Consider the following 25257-nt stretch of genomic DNA (forward strand, 5'->3'; position numbering starts at 1 on the left):
AAGGTAAGAGAGATCAAAGAATGATCTGATCTGAGATGCACCATGGATGAGAGCTTGCAGTGAAACTGGATCATCCATTCCACAATGATGAGGGCCCTATCCAATCTCACATGAATGCAATCCATACCTTCTCTCTTATTAGACCAAGTGAATTTGCCTCCCTCGAGCTCAACACCCAAAAGGGCTAGGTCTCTGATCATGTAAGCCAAATGTTGCTTACTATCCACATTAGGTAGTAGCCCACCTAACTTCTCCAAGGCCAAAAGGGGGGTATTGAAATCACCCATAATGATGCCCTTTGGTTCTCCCATCAAGGCCAACATATCACAAATTATTTTCCAAAAGATTATCCTGTTATTCTTAGTATTAAGGGCATATATTTTCATGAGATACCAGCTAAACTGGGCCTTGGGATTAAAAAAATGCATGAGAAAAATATTGCCTTCATAAAAAATGATATCAACTTCAAAGGTTTTCTTTTAGATTACTAATAGGCCTCCAAAAGCTACCTCAGAGTCTATAGTCATGTTCTTCATTCTTTTACTGAAAAAAATCTTTTCAACTTTCTCCTTCTTCATTTCAGTTTCTTGAATCAGAAATAAATCAGGCCTATGATCCCTAATCATATTCCTAACTATTTCTTGTTTGTGGATTCCATTGAGTCCCCAAATGTTCTGGGAGATGATCTTGATTTATTTTGGCTGCATGTTTCCGAGATGGTTCTCTGGGTCCCATCCATAATATTCCTCGTTGTTTCTTCCTTTATGATTTGATGCTTGTTCTTCCTGCCTGGAGTGTTGGATTTACTTCTAGTGTTAGCTTATACCCTATTAGTTGTTGTAGGAAAGACTGGTGAGGGGTCCCTATTGTTTTTCTTTTTCTTATTCTTGACTGATATCCATGGTCCTTCATTGGCTTCCTTGCAGCTATCAAAGAGAGCTTCCATCTAAGAGAAGTGGCCAAGAATGGTGGCAAAAACCTTCTTGAGAAATCTATTGACTGTTGTAGGGGAAACCCCATTGCTTCTACTAAAGTTTGATTCCTATGAAAGAGATTGTCCCAACACTTCCACAAGAACCTCATCCTAAGAGTCAGGAATGCTTGATGCTTTGTTAGTTTCATCTATTTTGGTCTCCTAGTTGGTATTCTTCCTTGTGGTCTTTACATCATCTATTTTATTCCTACAACCCACATTATCCACTCCCTCCACCGTAGTGGTGATTTTAGGGTTAGTATCGATATATACCAAGTCCCTGTTGCTAGATTTCAATAAGACCTTATGTTGTGCCTCCTCCTCATTTTCTTTGTTTCCTTCCAAAGTGTGGTGTTCCAGTGGGGTCTCTGTCTTATCTCTCTCTCTCCAAGCACATCCTCCTTTAGGATCTTTCCATCTGTTACTTTCTCCTTCCATACCTTCCTAGTAGCCTCTGCTTGGTTCAAGGATTTCTATTGATTATCCTTGCATTTTCCTTGTTTATTTTGAGCTTTGTGTGCCTTTTTCCTTCTCTTTGAAAATAGGGCAAGACTTTGCTTTATGTCCTGCCTTTTTGCAATGGAAGTAGGCAAAAGGTACATTCTCATAATCTATTTGTTGCACTCGCCTTCCCAAACATGATTGAAACTCGATCACTTGAGGCATATCCTAGCCCTTGACCACTCCAACGCAAATCCTAGCATACACGAGTCTTTTCTTGGTGGTAGTAATAGGGTCAATAGATAGCAGTTCCCCAAAAGAGTTGGCAATACTGTTGAAAACATCTTCATGCCAGTATTCTAAGGGAATTTTCAACAATCTAATCTAGACTAGGGTCTAGGTTAGGAAATCATTGTTGAGGTCAAGGTTGGATGTCCACTTTTGTAATATAAGAGTAGACTTCCCCATCGACTAGTTACCCACACAAAGAATCCTTGAGTAATCTTTAGGGTAGGAAAACTCAAAAGACATAAAGCCTTTAGCCATAGTCGTAACTTCAACCTGACCTTTCAACTCCCACTTGTTTCTTGCAAATATTTGCACCAAAGCAATATTTGGTTGGGGGCCTATGAACTTACCCACTAGGGTACCAACCATGCCCACAATATTATGATCTATAATCTCTATAGGAACTTCTATGACAAAAATCCCCTTCTCCTTATTTGATTTATCAATGATCTTAGAAAGGAGGATTTACCTGATGGTTTGACTCCAAACATATTAGTCCATCACCCCTAAGCCCCTCCTAATGTCCTTGGTTTTAGAGCAAGGTTAACATTTTCTTTTGGATGCAGCTATAGGACTCGTGGGTCCCCATCTTCTGTAGCATCCCCCTTTCCCTCATCATTATCCTGCTCTAGGCCTGCAGACTAATCGCCCTACCCCAGCTTTGTATGATTCCCACTCAAATTCCCATTCAATAAATTACCTCCCTTCTTCGCTCCACTCTACTTTACTCTACTCCCATTATGTAGCTGCTTTTGAAACTAATAGCTTGTTGGTCATAATAAATTGCAAGTAATTAATGATTGTTACTTTTGAAATATTGCATATTAGTTCATTTGCTCTAGTTAATTTTTATATGGCCTAGTTATAGACATAATATCTAATTTATACAAAGATCCAACTATGCAAATGAAAATTATGGCCATTCTACCAAAATAAGGAATGACTTTCATAAAAGCAAGAAGAAAAATACATGTACAGTTGCCTAGGATATCATTTATGTTAAAAAAAGATAATTCCATTTGATATAAAACCAAACCCATTTGAAAGAAATTAAAAAATTATATTTAATTAAAGAGCTTCAATACTTTGGAATAGTTCAATAAGGAGTTGTTGACAATTATTTCTCTAAACCCCAATAAATGAGGGTTTTAAGACAATTTTTAGAAAAAAATTAATCATTCTTCCTCAATGATTCATGGATGGTGCTCAAATCAACATTTTTTACAAAGCTAATTCATGACACTACTACTTCAAACTGATCTTGGCCTTATTCAATCCATATAAATTATTAAAATAATGCCTTGGAACAACATAAGACATGGTTGCTACAAGAAACAATTAAGGAAGATGAGAAAAAACATCATGTTCAACCATTGAATCTCCATAAAAAACACATTGAAAATGGATTATATGAATCTAATTCCTTTCCATTCCTTTAATATCTAGTACATGAAATATTTTCAACCAAATTTGATACACAAACTATAAACTATCAATCAAAATCCTGTATAATAGGTGACAGTTAGAGGTTTCATAGATCTAACCTTACTATTGGTGTAATTAAATATTCACTAATGACACTTAAGCTTACTTATGATAATGCATTGCATAGTAGTTTGTGATTGAGACACTTAGGAGTTTGCACCTCAATTAAACACATGGTGTAGAAGAATTCCACTCTAGGTGGTCATAGTTGTTATCTCATTCCACCTTTAGTGTACTTATCACATTATTATCCTCATCATCGCACATACTTCATTGCATAATGGAGGATGATCCACCTTTGGTGGACATGTGATTCCACCTTATGTGGGTGATAGCTTATCTTCTCCTCATCATTGTCTCTTATTGCCTCTCTTATATAAGGAGGCCTATTATGCACATTTTAAATCAATCCACTAGATGTCAATCAAGTCTATTATCAATAATAGCATTCTTACATCTTCATGCAATTGTCTTGTCAATCTCCTGTGGAAGTTATCTTGGTCTTTCATTTGATCCTAGAGGTGCTTTAGAGTCACCTAAAACTCTAACATGATATCATAGCTCTCATGGTATGAAGACCTCTTCTCAAGAAGTGCAATCTTGGCTTGACTTATTGTTGATGCAACATTGGCAATTTGGACATCACAATTTGGAGGAGATTTTAGGACTCCTATTTTGTGGCCTTTTATCGCAGGTGAAAATTGAAGCTTGTTGGTGCAAATTAGAGGTTGGCATCATATAGAGGAGGTCCAAAAACCCCTAAATAATTTTTTTTCATCCAAATCAAACATATGAGGCCAAATCTACAACCATTTGATTTTTGAAGGTGCGACAGTAGCGATTTAGAAAAAATAATTTCAGAGGCAATTTTCAAACAGTGATATCTCCCTCATACGAACTCCTTTTTTGGAGCAATTTTTTTTGTTTTCAAGTAGAATTTGACAATCTACATAGTGGTGTAGGTGATTTTGGATCTTTGTCTTGGAATTTTTCTGAAAATTGCAAATCCCATTTTTTGCAACTTTCAAGGCTTTGTTTGGGAACATCTAGTAACATTTGCAGGTGCAATTTTTTTTTGAAAGTGCATGCTTTTTTCTCTACTTTCTAAATCTATAATCATATTTTAGTGATTTGGAGTGAACATATCACTTTTAGATATAGGTCTTTTTTGGCTATATTTGCACTTGGTGAATACTTGGATTTCAATTTTCTTAATTGAATCAGTAATTTGAAGGAGTTATCCATTTATTTTGGTCATCATTTGATTTCATTATGATTTTTTCAAAAGTTCCATTACTCACTCCTTATAACTATCATGAATGGAAACAACCAGTTTCTAATTAGTTGATGAGTATTAGATTGCTCAGAATGATTCTTGGACAATATCTAGAACCAGCTCAAGGTGTTGCAGAAAGGAGAAAATAGTTTGATCGAAGGGATAAAGCACTTGGGTCTCTTAGATCTACAATCTCTCATGATTTGCTATATCATATTCCATTTGGAACACATCCTTATGATGCTTGGACAACATTGGAAGGGATCTTTGGTAAACTTGATAGAACACAAAAATTCAAATTGGAAAATGAGCTTATAGGTCTAAGTTTGTGTGATTTTGACAATATTCAAGACTTTTTCTCTAAGCTTAATTCCACTAGATTGGAGCTTTCTAATTGTGGCATTTGTAAAGATGATGAGCAATTGATATTATTTATTCTTTCCAAGGTAGGTCCTGAATATTCAATCTTTGTTTCCACGTTCTATGCTACTATGGATGCTCTTGATAGTGCATACAAAATGCCTTCTCTTGACAAATTTACAGCTCATCTCACAAAGGAACAAGCAAAGTTAGCACAAATGGGTCAATCGAAGCCTATAAAGCATCAAGCATTGGTTGCAAATGACTCCTCCCCTAAAGCTCCCAAAGGAAAGGGAAACAAACAACACAAGGATCCTAAGAAACATGACAAAGGTGATGACTCTCCTTCACAACATAATATTGAATCCAAGTCCTCTTCAAGAGATGAATCATCTTGAAGAAAGAGAGATAAATGTGCTTATTGCAAAAAGTTAGGACATGATGAGCATAAATGTTTCTGTAAGAAGATTGATGAGCTTACTCACATTCTTCAAAAGAACAATATCTAGTTGCCTTCATCAATGTCTCCTTCTTCTCAATATCAGATAGCTACTAAATCCACATCATCATCTAGAGGTAAAGGACAAGCACTCATTACTTCCACACATCTTGAGCAAGGTAAATGGCTTCTTGATTCAGGTGTATCACATCATATGACATCTTCTATGGATATGTTTTCTTCTATTGAGCCTTGCACTTCTCCACCTATATTGATGGGTAAGAATACATACACAAAGGTTTGTGGGAAAGGTTCTATTCCTATGGGACATGGTACATTTAATGATGTTCTTTGTATACCATCCTTGACCACTAATATCCTTTCCATTTACCAAATCACTGATGGGGCACAAGGTAAAATTGTTGAGTTCACTCCTGATTATGTCTATATTAGGGACATAGAGACGAGAGATGTCATAGCTATGGGAGTTGTTGATCATACATCATGCTTGTATTCTTTTGCATATTTTGTTGATAATGATGATGATATTCATGATGTACCTAACCCTTTATCAAGGGTAAATAATTCATGTGAGGAGAACATTGGACACTTAAATCATTTTGTTCTTGAGAAAAGTGTTGAACTTCCTACTCCTCCACCTCCTGCTTCTTCAGACATGAGTTCTACTATTCAGTAGGATGATCTTTATGCTTTAGATCTTGTAGTGTGGGATGAATTCTTGGATGCTCTTTTAGATGAGTCTCATAATGCAGATTTGGTTAATACATCTAAGGAGGTTTCTATTTGATACTTCACATTCTTTGGAGATTGGATTTCCCAACTATTTATGCTCTCTTGATTTTTCATATCTCATAGGTCAGCTTGATGGTGTGACAAAATCTTTGAGCTTGGAGACACCTATTCAGTCTTCAAAGATGCATACATGGAGACCTTCTTCCTCCTTCCTCACTTTTTACATGGAGTGGCTTCATCATCTTTTGATGTATTTATCTCTTCCTAAGGATATACATGCTTCTTGAAGGCATTGGATTATATTTTTCTTGCAACTACTCTTCATATACATTGGAGCTTCTTCATTATGGGGGGGATATCATGTCTCCTTGTTTCCTTCCTACGGGGGGATCATTCTTTGTATATACATGATGTATGCAATTTTTGGGGGGTCTTGAGTACTCCATCCATTCATGCATCTCATTTTCATCTCTCTTTTTGGAGGTTTTTCCCATGAGGTTTTCTCTCTTTCTCCACTTTATGAGAGATTACATTTCATGTATTGCATTGCATATTGTACATGGGTACCTAAAATGGCCTAGTAGCCAGGGCCCATCTTGCATTGTGAGTTTAAGTGCATTCCCCTAAGTTGCACTTAAAGGGGGGTGTTGGTGTAATTACATATTCACTAATTACACTTACTTAAGCTTACTTAGGATAATACATTGCATAGTAGTTTGTGATTGAGACACTTAGGAGTTTGCACCTCAATTAAACACATGATGTAGGAGAATTCCACTCTAGGTGGTCATAGTTGTTATCTCATTCCACCTTTAGTGTACTTATCACATTATCATCCTCATCATTGTACATACTTCATTTCATAATGGAGGATGATCCACCTTTAGTGGACATGTGATTCCACCTTGTGTGGGTGATATCTTATCTTCTCCTTATCATTGTCTCTTATCACCTCTCCTATATAAAGAGGCCTATTATGTACATTTTAAATCAATCCATTGGATGTCAATCAAGTCCATTATCAATAATAGCATTCTTGCATCTTCATGCAATTGTCTTGTCAATCTCTTGTGGAAGTTATCTTGGTCTTCCATTTGATCTTAGGGGTGTTGTAGAGTCACCTAAAACTCTAACACTTACAAATCATCCCTCTAACCTATCCACTTCTTTGGATTCAATAATATAATGGTATTTATAATACTCTCTCATTTTCATGACTGGTCTACTATCCTCTAAGACTAAATTGCAAAACTTGACAATATTTTTATGCACTTTTTGCTTGACAACATTTTTTGACATATTAACAACTTTTGAATTTTAACTCCAAACTTAACAAATATTTGAATGGAAAATTCAATCACCCTAATCTAGACTAAAATAGACTTTTTACATAAATTTTACCTTTCCTTGGTCATTTCTCACTATTTTACCTTCTTGACCCAACTAGGACCCTATTGAGCTACTTTCACAACTAGATTACGTTGCTTGACAAAATGATTCAATGTGACTTGAAATGATTCATAGTATATTAAAATGACCTTATAAACCATCATGGAATCATAAAACCTTGTGTTATTTCTAATTGAACTCATGATCTACCTCTAGTACTAGGTGCTCCTGCACCATACTATCGACCTTGAAAGCTTTCCAAGTCTCTTGGAATAAAAAATACATCATTGACTTAATGCCTTTTTCTTTCTCTTTCCTTTTCTACTACCTCTTATCATTCTTCTTTCCTCTTCTATCAAGTTTTCTTCAAAAAAAAATAATATTTCCCTCACAACTACCCTCTCTTATAATCCCATCAGTGTAAGATTCAAATGGTTGTAACTCCAAATGCTTTATCAGTTAAAAGTTCACCTCTCCTTATTGATTCACCACATTTAAAAAGGACCATCAATCTCACCTAAAAATATATCCTAGAAGTTTCTTCTCTCTTTTCACGTTGCACCTTATACCTATCTTTATCTCCATTAGAGAATGGTCATGATAGGCCTTTTCCTTTCTACCCACACACACCCAACCTCAAAACTTCTTCTTGCAACTAGATGGACAACTAATTGCAACCAAAATAACTTAGTAATACACAAATATCAAATCTTTTTGAGCTAGGTCTTGGTGTGGATTTCCTCCTTCAATTCTCTACCCTCATGCTTAGGGTCCTCTAAATTTGATACCAATTTGATGTATACCATCATGGAACAACCAACAACCTCTAAGGATCTTTGTAATCCCAAAAGATTTAAAACTCCTTTTAGCCTTAGAATAAAGCAAAATCCTTCAATTTTATCACCTTGTTCATCAAATAAACTCAACATATTAGAAGAAACAACAACAAAAATCACCATATCATTACAACTTAGCATTACTCAAATTACATATTCAACTAGGATCACCAATTTAATAAATTAGGAGTCACAATTTCACTATCTTCACCATTACCAAATGATACTATCAATAGTCATAGCTAGTAACTCACACCCATTACAAATACTTTCAAGCATACTTTTAATTATCACCACAAGATTAATATTTAATGTCTATTAGTCTTTTCTATTACGAAATATTCATAGGCCTAATCCCTTTAGCAATCTCAAATCCAATAACTAGACTTTCACATTGAATATATATTACCTCATACCTACCATGTCATCTTTCCTCTTTTTGATTGCATAAACTCATGTCAATTACAATAGAATTAGTCCTCTTAAATCCTCATCACTTATTAGTTATCTTCCATAGAACACTCCAACACACATAGTGGTACATTCTCTATTGCCTAACTTATTCAATGATTCTAGATATATTATACTTGTCTAGAATCAAACCAATTTAATAACACCATACAATTATGCAACTCTGGTCACAATCTCTTAGTCATCCCTACAGCTTTAATGGAATCATAGATGATAGCTCCATGACCATTGTGACTCCATGGTCTCTTGGATTAGATGGACAAAATTCCATTTCAACATTAATACTCACCTTTTGTGAAGGATCAAAACAAAAAAACAAGATATTTTCTAATTATGGTTGTCATAGACACTAAATTAAGTATACTCATCAAATTAGACCTTCTAACTTTGTATGTCCAACCTCTCCATCTATATTGTAGTGGGTGAACATTTTCTCTTAACCTTGTTTTATCATTTCATTCCCTTTATAAATCTTTTAGTGTCAGCATTGATAAAACCCAATCATTAAACCATTAAAAGACTGGAAGTAATTTTTTGTTGGTCATAATAAACTATATTCAAAAAGTCATTAATAACTTTCAAAGTATTGAACATTTGTCCAATCACTCTAGTCAATTTGTTGAGGGCCTAGTCACAAACATAATACCTAATTTTTACAAATATCTAATAGTTTATCAAACCTGGAAATGCTTATTGTAAAAACAAGAAGAAATATGCATGTACAGTTACCTAGGGCATCAATTATCTTATAAAAGACAAAGCCATTTGGTATAAAATGTAAACTATTTAAAGATATATATAGGCTTAAAATCATCTCTGAGATTGTATTAACGTATTTTATATCTCCTATAACACTATAATTAACTATTATAATAACAAGTTATATATGTTATGTTCATCTACCTATTTAATTAAATATGTCCATTTTCCTTAAGTATTTGAATTAAATTCAAATACTATACACTAATGTATGAACTTAAATTTAATACATGTTTACTCCAAAAAACTCCCTTTTAAATAAATGTAATTTATTTAATTCTTCCACATTACATAAATTTTTCTAACCTACCATTTAGTTAAATCTTATTTAATTTAATCATAAATGATTCCTAGATCCTAGCCTACTAACATCCCTTTCTATCTAATAACCCTACCCACTAATTAACTTGTAATACCCCTAAATTGACACATTGGCATTATGAACCAATTTTGGTGCATCAATCTTACAACATCGATTTCTTGATCAATTAAGTCCTATTGTACTAGGCATTTCTAGTTCTAATTATCTTTAGTTGACCTAAATGTCAAATGCAAAAAATTCCTAAAGCGTATTAATCACATACTTTATTTAATTCTTAAATATTGATCAAAATTGGCTAAATTAACCTTCTAATCAAGTTAATTTAATTGCAAGTCCTAACACTTTAATTAAATTAAAATCCACCCCCTTTAGCTAATACACATGAAAAAAGAATTAAATATATTGATTTAATTAAACATTCTCATCATAATGGTTGAAACTATTTATTTAATTAATTAGAATATTAGATTATGAAGTCATATTTGAATGGATCAATATTCTTTCCTAATTCATCTCACATGAAAATGGAATTAAATATATTGATTTAATTAAATATCCTCATCATAATTGTGGAAAATAATTATTTAATTAAATAGAATATTAGATTATGAGGTCATATTTGAATGGATCAATATTCTCCCATAATTCATCTCAGTCAACTCCATAAAAAATGGAGGACTCAATCTCTCATCTAATCTAAACCATACATCCCGTTTAATCTTGATCATTGATTGGGTCCAAGGTTCTATAAAAGAGACCCTTACTCTCTAATTTGGGAGGATGCAAGTGAAGAGTATCAAACTATTATTGGATTGAACACTCAAGAATTTTGCATTTGCATCTCCATTTCCTTTTACATGCTTATCATATAGATTACAATGCATTCATTTAGCTTAATTTTCTTATCATTGTTCTTAGATTAATTAGAATATCATCTAGATTAATTCATATCTTTGCATACAAAATCTCAAAAATATAGATTAATCTTGCATTTGCATTCATTCAAATCCTTCGTACTAGTTTGGTCTGGTTACTGAACTCTCAATTCTGAGAGCATATAGTAAAACCCTGTCTAGTTAGAAGGCAAAAAATCACCTTATGCAGACATGTTGGATGAATAATCTCATGTTCATTCTGGGATGTTACTAACAAACAATGATCATGTTGAAGTGTATGGTTGAATTAGAGGCCCATATTTAACACTCACATGTCTAGTGCCCACCGTGGGGTCGAGAAATCAATTTTGTCCCCATTTATCTTCATTTTTGACATTATGGATTTTGTTCCATACAATATAGTGAAATCTCACATGCAAATATCTTTTCTCATGCAAGAATTCTAAATTCTTGTGCAATCATTTTTACTTTGCACAAAATTGTTTATGCTCGCGTGGAGATAACATTCTCTTGCATCGTAGAAAGCATTTCCTCTTGCAACCTGGTGCAAAGTCTCGTGCGAGACTTGACAACAGAAGATCCAAAATTTACATTTTTCATAATCTGTCATTGATATTTCTATTCTAACCTCTATTTCTGTAGCAATTATTTTATGATTTTTGATTTCTGGAACATCATAATTGTGGTTTGCAGGATGGTTGAAGTTTCCTAGAAAAGAACATGAAAAACTTGCTAATGGTTTGATTGCAAGACACTTGTCAAAGACAATTCAAACCCACTCAAACAATGTGTCTTTTTACATGCTTTCAATTCACATAGTTTAAATAGACCTTGTCAAATTCGTAGGGCTCTAGACAAAGGAATAGGGATTATGCTCTTTACTACTTGGAAGTGATGCCCAAGAGTAAATAAAAAACCTAGACATCTTTGGAAGATGGTACCTGAGGGAGGCATGGAAGGTAGTGGTGCACCCAAATGAATCTTTTCATGAAGAGATAATGCTCTTTTCCCTTTGGGAAAATCAGAATCCCAGAATAAGACAAGTTGGGATTGATAAGCTAGCTCAGTGATGAATGTGTTCTGCGTGTTTGGGTGAGGTGAAAAGGTAGAGGAGTATGCACTTTTCCCTTTAGGAAAATTAGAAACTTGGACCCTTGAATCCAAAACAAGTTTGAGTCAACCTTTAGAGGGTCTACTGGAGCGATCCAACCTCTAGGAATGACCCAAGTGAGCACACACCTAATGCTGGTGATTCCAAATCATTATAATAAAGAATATTTGTAAAGTCAAAAACTCCAAAGCCATGTTAATTTCTTTCTCTTGGTTCTATTATCACATATCAAGAGAAGGCTCTATTTGTTGCATTTGGTAGCACCGCCCCTAGTCTTGCTAGTCAAGTGTGTGCACTTTCAGGTCTTGGTGTGGGTTTTTGGCCTTAACCTCATTCGTGCAACCACCATATTAATGTGAACAAAATCCTATTAAACACTTTGTAGTTAGTTGCTATCTGGTTCACCTTCTAAAGGGGGCATAATCTTTGTGCAAGGAGGGGGAAGATATGATGTAATAGGATTTCTTCTAGCCCTTTCTTCACTAAGGGCTCACCTAGGCTTCTATTTTAGCCTACTAGGGTTTCCCGTTTGTCAACCTAACCTCAAGATGATTGCTATCCTATCCTCCAATCTTCCCTATCTAGTTACACCAATGTTTTTACAACTTGCTCTCTTCCTAGAGACATCTTTTGTTGTCCTTCAAACTCTCAATTTCATCAAGAATGGTCATTCCACCTTCAACTTGGAGTGAGGGACATAACTTGAGGGTTTTTATACTTAACCTATCCTCATGGACTCAAAAACCATAGATCTCCTTATCGATTCCTTCAAACTTGATAAAATTGTCCTAAATTGACCTAGTTGAATTAGGCCTCCAAGGTTAGTTTTTGGGCCACAACTCCAAATTTCCCTTAACAAGGTGGAAAAGTAATCTTAGATATGGATACCCTTTTGGAAATACTTAAATATTTTGTCAGTCTCAGGTCCTGAACCTATCCATACTCCACTCTACTATTTTTAAGCCTAAAAATAATGGTTTCAAGCATTTTGTATCATCATCTCCTTAGGTCTAATGAAAGTCCTAAAAATACTTATCTTGAAAACTTATCCTTCTATAAATAGCTTCCTCATGCATCCCTCCTCCTTCTCCAACTCTTAGATTGAACTATCTAGCACATTCAATCCATCAAAACTCACTTGCAAGCACTGTGATCACCTAGCCATGAGTTGAAAGCTTGCCTAGGGCATCAATTGGAAAATGGAAAACTAGTTTCTCTAAGCCTCTCCTTTTCTATATACACTATACAAAAACTCTGGTGGAGTGCTCAAGATTTTATAAATATTTTCCACCTTTTATTTGCCTTGATTATAGTTGATCTTGTTGATTTATTTCATGTTGCAAATTATGTATCATTTTAAGGATTGTATTCATAGCCTAAGTTGATTATATGATTGTGATCAAATAAAAGAATCACTTACTGCATTGCTTTGTGTTTGTAGGGAATCATAATATACCATCTAAACTAAAGGTGTCTATCCCAAAATGCATTCTTAGGGTTTACTCATCACATGGAAATCCCTGTTAATGGATTCTAGTTTTGATTTTCTTGAAGTTCTATGAATATGTGATTTTTTCAAATATCACTATAGCTATAGCAATGAAGCATCAGGTATTGTTGTATGCTATAGCGGTGGCAATAGGGTGATTTTCAAAAGTTGGGTGAGATATCACTATAACATATAGCAATCAAGTGTATCACTATGCGGAGAGGACACATTGTTAACATAGCGATGAGTGATAAAAAGAAATATATTGCCATGACCTTTAACGATCGTTGGCAATCGAAGAAATAAAGTTTTGGTTTTAGCGATTAGCGATGAGATTGGTTGATCGCTATGTTCTACAATGATAAAGTAGTATGATTATCAACAGTGATCGCACTTGCCTATAACGATAGATTGAAGTTGATCATAAATCACACATGGAGAAATATAAATATGATGATAAGCAATGAGCATTTGCATATCGCTATGTACTATAGCAATAGTATGAGAACCCACAACAGAGACTAAAGCTTGTGATCGTTATACCCTATAGCGAGATCATCCATTGAAGGTCGTAGATAAGGGCTTTTCAATATAGTGATGAGTAATAGGATCATTACCATCATTATAGCAATAAATTTGAAAAGAAAAGAAAATTGCTATTTAGGGTCTGAGACATAGTGATCAAAGGTGTATGTATGTTTTTCATGGAAGCTTCAGTGATCGAATATTTGAATATATTCTATAAGGCGGGAAAGTATTGACATGAAATGACCATGTATACTCTATGTTGTATTACAATGATCAAAATTTTTATGACATTGATTCATGTGGGGAAATGAATGCACAAACATATAAGGCACATTGTACAAAAAGAATAATCATTTCGCATTTTGAATTCAAAAAATTTCATAGAGCTATAAGGTTTTCTATTAGTGTATTGAGTTTGTAGTGATTTGATGCAGAAATAATTTTCATAAAAACATGGAGAGTTCTAGTTCAACACAAAAAAGGAAGGTTGAGAAAGTGAAGAAGGGTAAAGCTGAGAAGAAACAAAGAACAAAAGAAGAAATTCTACCTAGAAAGCTAAATGAGGACTTGATTGAATAGATGGATTTTGCTGGGTCCAAATCCAGAAGGAGTAAGTTTTCTTCTCTAGACAAATTAGAAGACAAATATAGTGAGGTAGGAGAAGTCTAGACTAGAACAAGAGGCTATGAACTCTTCCTATACCACTATGCCAAGAGAAATCACAAAGCACTTATTTGTCATCCATGGGAGATGAATTTAGGGAAATTGATTGTCTCCAATGTATTCATGAATGTCAAATTGTTGAAGGTTATTATGAGTAAATATATCTATGACAATATGGGGGAGAAATTTATGGATATTTCAATTGACTCCTTAAATGAGGTTTTCAAATTAATGGATGGTCTCATAAAGAAATTGTCATTTAGTGAGTTGAAAAAAGAATATGAGAGATCGGATATATCCTACATGCAGTGGAAGCTAATGTTGCATAAGGTTGTTAGGGAACCATTGACTGCAGTAGATGGACCTCCATTTAATATTAACATGTTTAAGACATACCTCGATATGACATATCAGTGATGTGGGTAGGTAGGAGGAATGAGAAATCCATGCCTAATAGAGATTGGACCAATAGTGTTGGCATCTGATATTCAAATGCTGGAGTGTAGGCTCTATGATTATGCTGAGTATGTTGTTGACAAAATTCATTCTTCTTTTATTAATTTTAATGATGTTTAATGTCCTACTTTTAGACATTATTCTTTTCTCATGCATATGGTTTTGTATTATGGTTAATTAATAGGTTTATGGCATGAAAATTTGAAATTAAATGTGCGAGAAACAAATGTTGAGGAAAGGCCAATTCAAATGTGGACTTCAATATGGGATTATAAATACAGTGCATCTTGTTATCTTACTTTTGAAGATCTTTTTTTCTAGCCCTTGTAAACTTTGTTTGGGCTTCAAGCTTTCCCTTCCATGAGCCCTAGCATAAAAAGGTTTTTCAGATCTAAGGATAATGGATTGGGAGAAAAGATTAAGCACAATTGGGGTGATTGGTATGCTTATGATTATTTCACATGTTTTAGAGTTTTAGAATTTGAGGGTAAACCATATCGACTGCCAATCTCAGTACCTAACATAATTTCTTATGTGGAGATTGTAAGGAAAATGTCAGAATCAAGAAAACAACATTTTTGGAGGGAAGTAAAGGAAGAAAACATTTCTCCCTACCACTTTATCCTTTGGGGATTTTACAATTTGTGCCACCGATTCATATGATAAAATTGGTGAAAAATTAGAAAATGAATATCATATGTACACCATGGATCCATGGACCCATTATGATACTAAAGGATATATCCATACCTATAGAAAGTTACAAAATTTGGGGATTATGTCCATTGGAGCATTGAAGATGAAGAGAATTTTAAGAATATGGAGTGGTTAGAAGTTCAACAAAAGTTGTAGGAGCATAATAAAGAGATTGAAGAGAAGTGACAACAAGAATTGGAGCAATTCAAAAATGACATACAAAATTTGCCAGATTCCCCTGTTCAAGCGACTAGAACTTTAGACAAGCCAACACTTCAAGCATTGGAATATGATGTTCAGATTCTTGACAAAGTAGATGTTGAAAGGATGAAAGAATCCTTGAATCCAACAAGTTTGTGAGTGATGATGACTTTTTCAAATCAAAGGAATTTGTTTCTATATTATACAACTATAGAGGCAAGATGTTGAGGTAGAGTGTTCAACACATCACTCCAAAAAATGAAAAGGAGTTGATGGCCAGTTTGAAGGAGGATATCAAGAAGGAAGTAGAGAACATGAATCTAGCAAGAGGGAGACAATTGGTTAATGAAGGAAGAGTCACGGTTTTACCAAGATGGGATTTGAGTGCATCCTATATCTTTGATAGCTTGATCAAATCTGGAAAGAAGGATATGAAATTGGATGTGTAGGGTGTGAAGGATGTGATCATTGGTTCAAAATTTGTGGAAGATGAAAGGTCTATGCTATTATGGGCCCTCTATCCTCTAAATAAGAGGCCATGGATTAATGATATTGATCAAGCTTTTGGACACCTAATGACATTAAAAGTAGGGGTGACAAATCCTAATAAATTAGTAACTATGCAAGTAGACATGGCCCTATTTAACTAGTCACAGATGAAATAGGTGACGTTTGAGAGAGAAAATTGGAAAGCAATGTATGAGAGCTTGCTGAAAACAAGAAGGCTAACATCCGAGCCTATGATTTAATCACCTAATGATTCTTAGAGTGAGTTGAAGAGACCATAAGAAGAAAACAAAAGGCTACAGGATGTATCCTTGATTAGAAGGAAAACATTTGGCTCTATATTAAAAAATCATTTTAGGACATTTGTTGATCAAGCTAGGGTAGGTTTTGGATTTATACAATGCATACAAACCCTTGACACTCCAACATAATGAGATATACAAAAAGATCATCAAAGAAAAGGATAATCTTGTAAAAGAGGAAGATATCTAAGAGGCCAATAAATTAATCCATGATCATAATGTATACACATAGGAAATAAATACTACTTTTAAGTTATTCGAAGATTTGGTAACAAAGCATGGAGTTTAATCCTCGCATGATGCAGATGGAAAGACTATCGATTGGGAAACATGGTGGGGATTTGTCATGTGATGTAGGAACAGGCCTTGGGAGCATCAAGGAATGACGATTTGGAGATGACTAGAACCAGTGAGCAGATTGAGTGGATAATCAAGATTGAGATTAAGGCTTGTGAAGTGATCAATGATGCAGACTTGCTTGAGGATGATAAATACCAGGAGCATATAAGACAATGCAATGCTTCTATTGAGGAATTGACATTAGATTCATCTTAATAAATATTTTTCTCTTATATACTTGTTTTGATTCATCGACACATAATAGTTAGTTATTAGTTGGTCGATTATGATAAATTTTGTAAACAAAGGGACACACCTTTTCATTTTGTAACCAATTCATTGTCTATAATTATAAGGACCAATTTTGGAGATAAAAATAATAATCATCATTATATATTTTTATACATATATTATATAGAGAAATTCAATCCTTTTACTTTGGATTGTGTTATCTGTATGCACTAGCAACACATGTATTTGTGGTTAAAGATTTTAGGTTCAATACAAGGGTTCCATGTGCTTGATTGATCTTTTGGTGATATCATTTATGTCTCATACATTTTGTCTCCTTAGATGAAATTCTAAGTTTTCTTTAATTGAATGTTCAATTGATTGAATACAGTAAGTTATTTCAATGTTTGTAAAACAAGAATATTGTATTGATTAATTGATCTATATTGTTGTCTTGTTGGGCTCTTAAGGAGAGTTAAATTCAATAAGACTTAGTATTGAAATTTACTTAAGTGTTCAACAATTCATACATCACCAAAGTGATAGAGATTTGTCTTGAAGGGATTTATTGTCTATCTCTAAGGGTTACTTTAAACATTTTGAATGATTGATAGAATAATGGTAAAGAATCCATTAGTTAAGGCACTCGTCTTTTGATTATTGTTTTGAGTATTCATGTTGATTGTAGAAAGGACACATATCGAAGTAACAAAGATCATCGATCTATCATACGTTCACATATCATACCAAAAAATATTTATCAAATTCTTAATTAAATTCCTTAACACCCAATTCCCCCAAGATATATTCTCTAAAAAGCCTCACGGGTGTGAGGTATAGGCCTATCGACCTTAGTTTTGTAGAGCCAAAATTGCAGAGTTTTGCATTCATTTGGAGTGGAACCTATCAATTGGAAAATTGCTATTAGGAATTCCCTTAATTGGATCATCATTCCATAAGAAACCTAATCTAATAATTTGGGCACCAACAGAATCCACTTCCATTTCCCTCAAAGCCATGATTCCATGGCGAGGATTCACGGAGGAGTCATTTTCCCCAAAATTGTCAAAACAAGAACAATATATTGTCTATGTACAAAAGATTTTATAACTATGAACAAATGAGCTCTTATAAACTTGGAATCAAAACCAAAATCTATTGTAAGAGCATGAAATACAAGAATCAAATGAGAATAGAAGTCATTTAATCCATTAGGGTATTCAAGCAATCAAAAACTAAAAAATCTGCTAATTTTGAATAGCAGTTCAGGTCTTAAATTTTCAAAATCCACTTATTATATCATCTAACACTTGGAATGGGTCTCCTTCATAGTTTTATAGGTTCCTCAAGAGGTTTTAGATAATTATCTTAACTATCAACCCCATTCTTGTGCTATGCAACTTTCTTGTCAATTCTTGTCATGCAACTTTCAAAATTGCTGACAACTTGTTGTAACTCCTAGAAACTTTGACATTTAACCCTTGGAAACTTCCAAATAGGCCCATTATGGTCTCTTTATGATGTCTAGGCATTATTTAGCCTTTAGAGCATCAAATCACATGTTTTTGACCAATTTTACCTAATTGACAACTTTTGCAACAATTCATATCTTTTTGACATCTTTCCCAACTTTGCATCAAATGAAAAAATAGGACCTCCAACTTGTTTAAAAGACGTGAAAAAATGATAGAGGACCAAATAAACTCAAAAGAAACCTTTTCCCATACTTCTAGTGTATAAGACCTATACCCCTAATCTTGTTTCCTAACAACCTAAACACAAGGTAAGCAAAAAAAACTAAAAAACAAATAAAAAACAACTAGAATGGATTGAGCCTAGAAAAATCCATCTAAGAGAAAACACACATGACCTTCTAAGGTAGCAACACAACCAACTAACTTGGCTAAGCTCAATACAAGCCAAAAATCAAAGTGTGGAACTAGGACTAGGAGTTAGCCTAGGTGCTCCTGCACCATACTCCCCCAAACACAAAAATTCAAGCCATCCTTGGATTGAGAAAGATGGAGTCCATTCCCAACTTTTTGAAGTCTACTTCCTTGATCCAAGTAGCCTTTGCATCTTCTTTTCTATGCCACTTGACAAAATGTTTCCAATAAGTGTTTGTCCTAGTCTTCTTGTAAATCCTTGATTCAAGTACCTTTTCAACTGCCTTAGTTGGTGGAGGAGTTAAGTTCAAGTCTTATACATCTTGAATGACCTCCTTAAGTATATGATCAACATTTTGAGTAGGGCCTTTGTAGCTAATCATATCAACAATATTGAAAACTAGTGACAACCCAATGTCTTTAGGAAGTTTCACCTTGTATGCATTATTGACATACTTGGCCAATAATGGGAAAGGTCCCAACCTTCTCATCTAAATCTTATAAGGAACTCCCTTCTGTAACCTCTCCTTGTTTAGGTGAACCATCACAAGATCCCCAACTTGGAATTGTACTCAAAAACCCCTCTAGGATGCAACCTATAGAAAATCTCAAATGGACTTTTACTAGTTGACCTATTGACTGTATCATTGTATGTATATTCAGCCCATCCAATGAGTTGATCTCAAACCTTTCCATATTCCTTTGTAATAAACCTTAGAAAGTTTCCAAGACTCCTATTAATGACCTTAGTTTGACCATCTATATGAGAATGGTAGGCAGAGCTAAAAGATAGATTTGTTCCTAGTTTACGCCACAAGGTTTTCCAAAAATGGCTCATGAACTTTGTGTCCCTGTTTGAAAAAATGCTCAAAGGTAAGCCATGGATTCTAACTACCTCCTTGAATAACAATTGAGAAATTTGACAAGCATCATGGACTATTTTGCAAGGGATAAAATGTGCCATTTTGTTGAATTTGTGCACTACAACATAAATATTATCAAGCTCTTGTTTAGTCCTTGGCAACCCTCCCACAAAGTCCATACTTAAAAACTACCATGGATTTTTGGGAATTGGAAGGGGCTAATAAAGACCTGCATTGGAAGATGTGCCTTTTTTCTTTTTGACATACCACACAATATTCCACATACTGTTTGATATCCCTATTCATTCTAGGCCAAAAATAGAACCTAGTGACTAACTCTTCATTTTTATTGACCCCAAAATGACCACTAAGTTCCCCATTATTCTTTTCTTGAATCAAATTCTCCCTCATTGATCCCCTAGGGACACATAATTGACTGCCCTTAAACAAAAATCATTTTTTAAAGTGTAATCAACAAATTCACCATGGAAATTATTCTTATACTCCTTACATACCTTGTAAATATTTGCAAAATCTTCATCATTAGCATATAGGTCATTGAAACTATCAATACCAATACTTTGTAAGTGAACCTCTTGTAATGTGAGGAGTCTCCTACTTTGGGCATTAGATACCTTATTTTGTACTCCCTTCTTGTGCTTGATGTTATAAGCGTAGGCTTGTAGATATTCAACCCACTTCATATGTTTGCTACTAAGCTTGTCTTGGGAGTTGAGGAAACTAAGGGCTTGGTTATTTGAATATACCACAAACTCCTTTGGAAGCAAGTAATGCCTCCACTTCCTTAAAGCTTGGACTAGAGCATATAAATCTAAGTCATATGAAGAGTACTTCTTCTTGGCATCATTGAGCTTCTCACTATGAAAAGTCACTAGCCTCCCTTCTTGGCTTAGGACTACCCTAATAGCTACATTGCTAGTATCACACTCCAATATGAAGAGCTTGTTAAAACTAAGCAGAATGAGAATGGGCTGAGTAGCTATCTTCTTCTTGAGTGTTTCAAACCCATTATTTTCTTGAGGAGTCCAATAGAACTTTGTCTTCATTCCACCCTTGATAGTGTCTAACATTGGAGCACAAATAACATCAAAATGTTTAATAAACTTCATATAATATTTGGCCAAACAATGAAAACTTCTCACCTCTGTTGTAACTTTGCTAGTAGGCCAATTTAAGATGGAATCCATCTTACTTTGATCCATCTTGAGGTTCCCTTAAGACAAAACAAACCCAATGTACACTAGCTCCTACTTCATGAAGTCACACTTCTCCAAATTTGTCAATAGCTTTTCCTCATGCAATTTCTTGAAAATGATTTGTAGATTTTTAATATGCTCCTCTTTAGTTTTACTGAAAATCAATATGTCATCTAAATAGAAAACAACAAACTTACAAATGTAGTCCTTTAGGGTATTTTTTAGTGGTGAATATTTGTAATTTTTTGAATTTTAGAATTTTTTTGCTAGTATTTTGGCTAATAATCTAAGATTTACTGCAACCTAAATTGCCATATTTTTATTAAATTTAGTTCTAAAATATTTAAAATCACTCAATAATTTATTTTATTAAAAAAATTGAACCCAAAGATTCACCACAAAATTCGATACATGATTTGATTTGATTCACCTAAATATTATATATTATCAAAGAAATTAAAATTAATTCACCAATAATTATTAGTTACTTTAGGGATATATTACCAATATTTAGTTTTCACTATTGATTTAAAATATATTGTAATCATCCTCATAATTTCCATGAGATAAAACATGTTCAATTTTTATTTATAATATTCCATGATGATTAGCGAACTTCCTATTATTAATGAGATTCACCAATATTTTCTACTCAAAAATTATGATTCCAAAATAATCACTAATGTAAATAATATTTAAAATAAAAAATTTGAGAGACTCGCCGATAAAAATAATTTGGTTTTTCAAAATAATGAAAGATTCACCAATAATTTATATCTTTTTATGGAGTGGGGTTTCTTAAAGTTTACCCTATAGTCCTTCAATACCTCATTCATAAGCCTCATACAAGTTGATGGAGCATTTGATAAGCCAAATGGCATTACAAGCCATTCATACAAACCTTTTGTGGTCTTAAAAGGTTTTTTTTCCATTCATCCCATTCCCTTATCCTAATATGGTGATAGCCGCTTTTGAGATCTATTTTGGTAAAGTACCTTGCTTCCCCTAAAAAGCCCATTAGGTCTTCAATCCTAGGTATTGGGAACTTATACCTAATGGTGATCCTACTAATGGCTCTTGAATTAGTACAAAGTCTCCAAGTTCCCCCCTTTTTAGGTACTAAAACAATAGGCACACCACAAGGGCTTATAAATTTCCTAATTAGGCCTTGGTCTAAGAGTTCTTGGATTTTCTTGGCAATTTCCTCATTTTGTTGAGTGGTCATTTTATAGGAAGCTTTGTTAGGAAGGATGGTTCCTAGAATAAAGTCAATTTGATGGCTAAAAAGTCTCTTAGGAGGTAGGGTAGCAAGTTGTCCATCACTAATAATGTCCTTGTACTCTTCAAGCATTTCTTGCACTTCCTTAGGTAGCTCTATTTTCTTTTTGGCCTTGTCAACACCTTCTCGTTTAGGTTTGAACACTAAGGTAAACCTTACTCCTCCTTCATTTAAGGTCTTTAAGAACTCTCTCTCACCCACCATGAGGACATTAGGATTTGGAGATTTTACCTCTCCCTCTTCTATTAAATATTGGATCTTGAATGTCACACCATCTTTCTTGAAGGAATATGCATTTTTGGCTCCATCATGCATTGCTTGTCTACCAAACTACCATGGCCTTCCTAGTAGAAGGTGGCATGAATCCATAGGTAGAATGTCACATAGTAACTTTTCCTTATACCTTCCTATTGAGGATTCAAACCATGCTTGTTCACTTAAAAGAACATGTTGCCCCTTGTTGAGCCATGTAACCTTATAGGGATCGCTATGTGGAATTATTTTCATGTTCAATTTGCTACTTGCCTCCTCTGATATGATATTATCTATGGAACCTAAGCCTATGATGACCTTACCCACTTTTCCCATCATCTTTCACTTCACCCTAAATAGTGTTCTTATTTGGCTTGGTTCTTCCTTTATGGGTTCCTTAGTAAATGTCCTTCTTATCATTAGATTTTCCCCTTCTCCTAATTCGAAGGGTACTTCAGATGGTTTGATGTTGTTACTAGACTCTTCTTGCACATAATTGACTCTTTTCACACTCCCTTGGGAAGTAGAGCCTTTCTTAGGGCATCTATATGTAGGGTGTCCCATCTGGTTGCAATTATAGCACTTCATGATTGCAAAGTAGAATCCTCTACCTTGGTTGTTGCTTCTTCCTCTTCCACCATTGTTAGAGCTTCTTCCCCTACTGGAACTCCCTCTATTTGAGTTCCCTTCTTGTTGTTCAGTCCACTTAGTTTTCCCTTGGTTCATTAAATCTGAACATCTACCACCATAACCTCTTTGATTCCTACCATCTCTGCCTCTAAAATTGTTATCAAACAACTTCTTGTTCTTTTCTTCCACTTTCAGTGCCAATTGGAAACATCTATGGGTTATTTTGGGTGTCCATAGATTGATTTTTTCTTGTATGTTCCACTTTCACCCACCTAGATACCTTGCCACCTTATTAGGCTCTTCTTCTTGAGTCCCTGATCTCAAACATAACTTCTAAAATTCTTCAATATATGTTGTCACATTCATATCTTTTTTCTTTAAACCTTTCCTTTTTTTTGTATTTGAGTTTCATAATCTCCAGGTAGGTATTTCTCCTTTACCTTAGTCACCATGGCTTTCCAATTTGCAATGGGTTTCTTTCTCATCTTCTCCCTCTCTTCTTGGAGATACTTGCACTAGGTTAGTGCTGATCCTCTTAGCCTAGATTTGGCTACCTTGAAATTTTGTGCTTCAGTGACCCCTTCACACTCAAATTGATTTTCCATTCCTTCAATCCATTCCATCACATGTTCAAGGTCCATCTTCCCACTAAAAAAAGGGAATCCTTCTAGGGCCTTTCCACCCAATTCCTTGATGGCTTTTAGGAATGGTTCCTTAGTCAATGGAGGGTTTGGTTCAAGAATTATGTCTTCCTCATCAACCTTTCCCTTACCTTTATCACTAGTTTCTCCTTCTTGATTTGTCTTCTTGGTTGCCTCAACAACTTCCTCCAATTTTGTCTTCATCTCCTCTAATTCTTCCTCTAGGAGCCTATTCCTTTCCTTTTTCTCCTTCATCTCCTTTGCAAGGTTTTCATTGGCCACCATGTCTGCCTACCCTACTAACTCTTCAATATACAAAGATGTGCCACTAGCCCCAAATCTTTGGTGGATCTGATACCAATCTGATGTAATAGGATTGATTCTAGCCCTTTCTTAACTAAGGGCTCACCTAGGCTTCTATTATAGACTACTAGGGTTTCCATTTTGTCACCCTAACCTCAAGAGGACTTCTATCCTATCCTCCAATAATCTCTATCCAGTTACACCAATTTTTTTACAACTTGCTCCCTTCTTAGAGACATCTTCCCTTGTCTTTCAAACTCTCAATTTCATCAAGAATGGTCATTCCACCTTACACTTGGAGTGATAGATGTAATTTTTCAATTTTTAAACTTCTCATATCCTCATGGACTCAAAAACCATAGAACTCCTTATTGATTCCTTCAAACTTGATAAAACTGTCCTAAATTGACCTAGTTGAATTAGGCCTCCAAAGTTAGTTTTTGGGCCACAACTCCAAATTTACCTTAACAAGGTGGAAAAATAATCTCATATATGGATACCCTTTTGGGAACACTTCAATATTTTGTGGGTCTCAGGTCCTCAAACTGTTTGTACACCACTCTATTATTTTTAAGCCTAAAAATAAGGGTTTTAAGCATTTTATATCAAAATCTCACAGAGTCTAATGGAACTCAAAAAAAAACTTATCTTGAAAACTTATCCTTCCACAAATAGATTCCTCACACATCCATCCCCCTTCTCCAACTCTCAGATTGAACTATCTAGCATATTCAATTTGTCAAAACTCACTTGTAAGCACTGTGATCGCCTAGCCACTAGAGCATCATTTGGAAAATGGAAAACTAGTTTGTCCAGGCCTCTCCTCTTCTATATACACTGTACAAAGCCTCCACTTCCATGTCCCTAAAGGCCAAGATGATTCCATGGTGAGGATTCATGGAGGAGTCATTTTTCCCAAAATTGTCAAAACAAGAACAAGTTGTCTATGAACAAAAGATTCTCTAACTATGAAAA

The sequence above is a fragment of the Cupressus sempervirens genome, chromosome 1, assembly GCF_028749045.1.
Source record: "Cupressus sempervirens isolate cs-2001-9-10 chromosome 1, ASM2874904v1, whole genome shotgun sequence".
Lineage (NCBI taxonomy): Eukaryota > Viridiplantae > Streptophyta > Pinopsida > Cupressales > Cupressaceae > Cupressus > Cupressus sempervirens.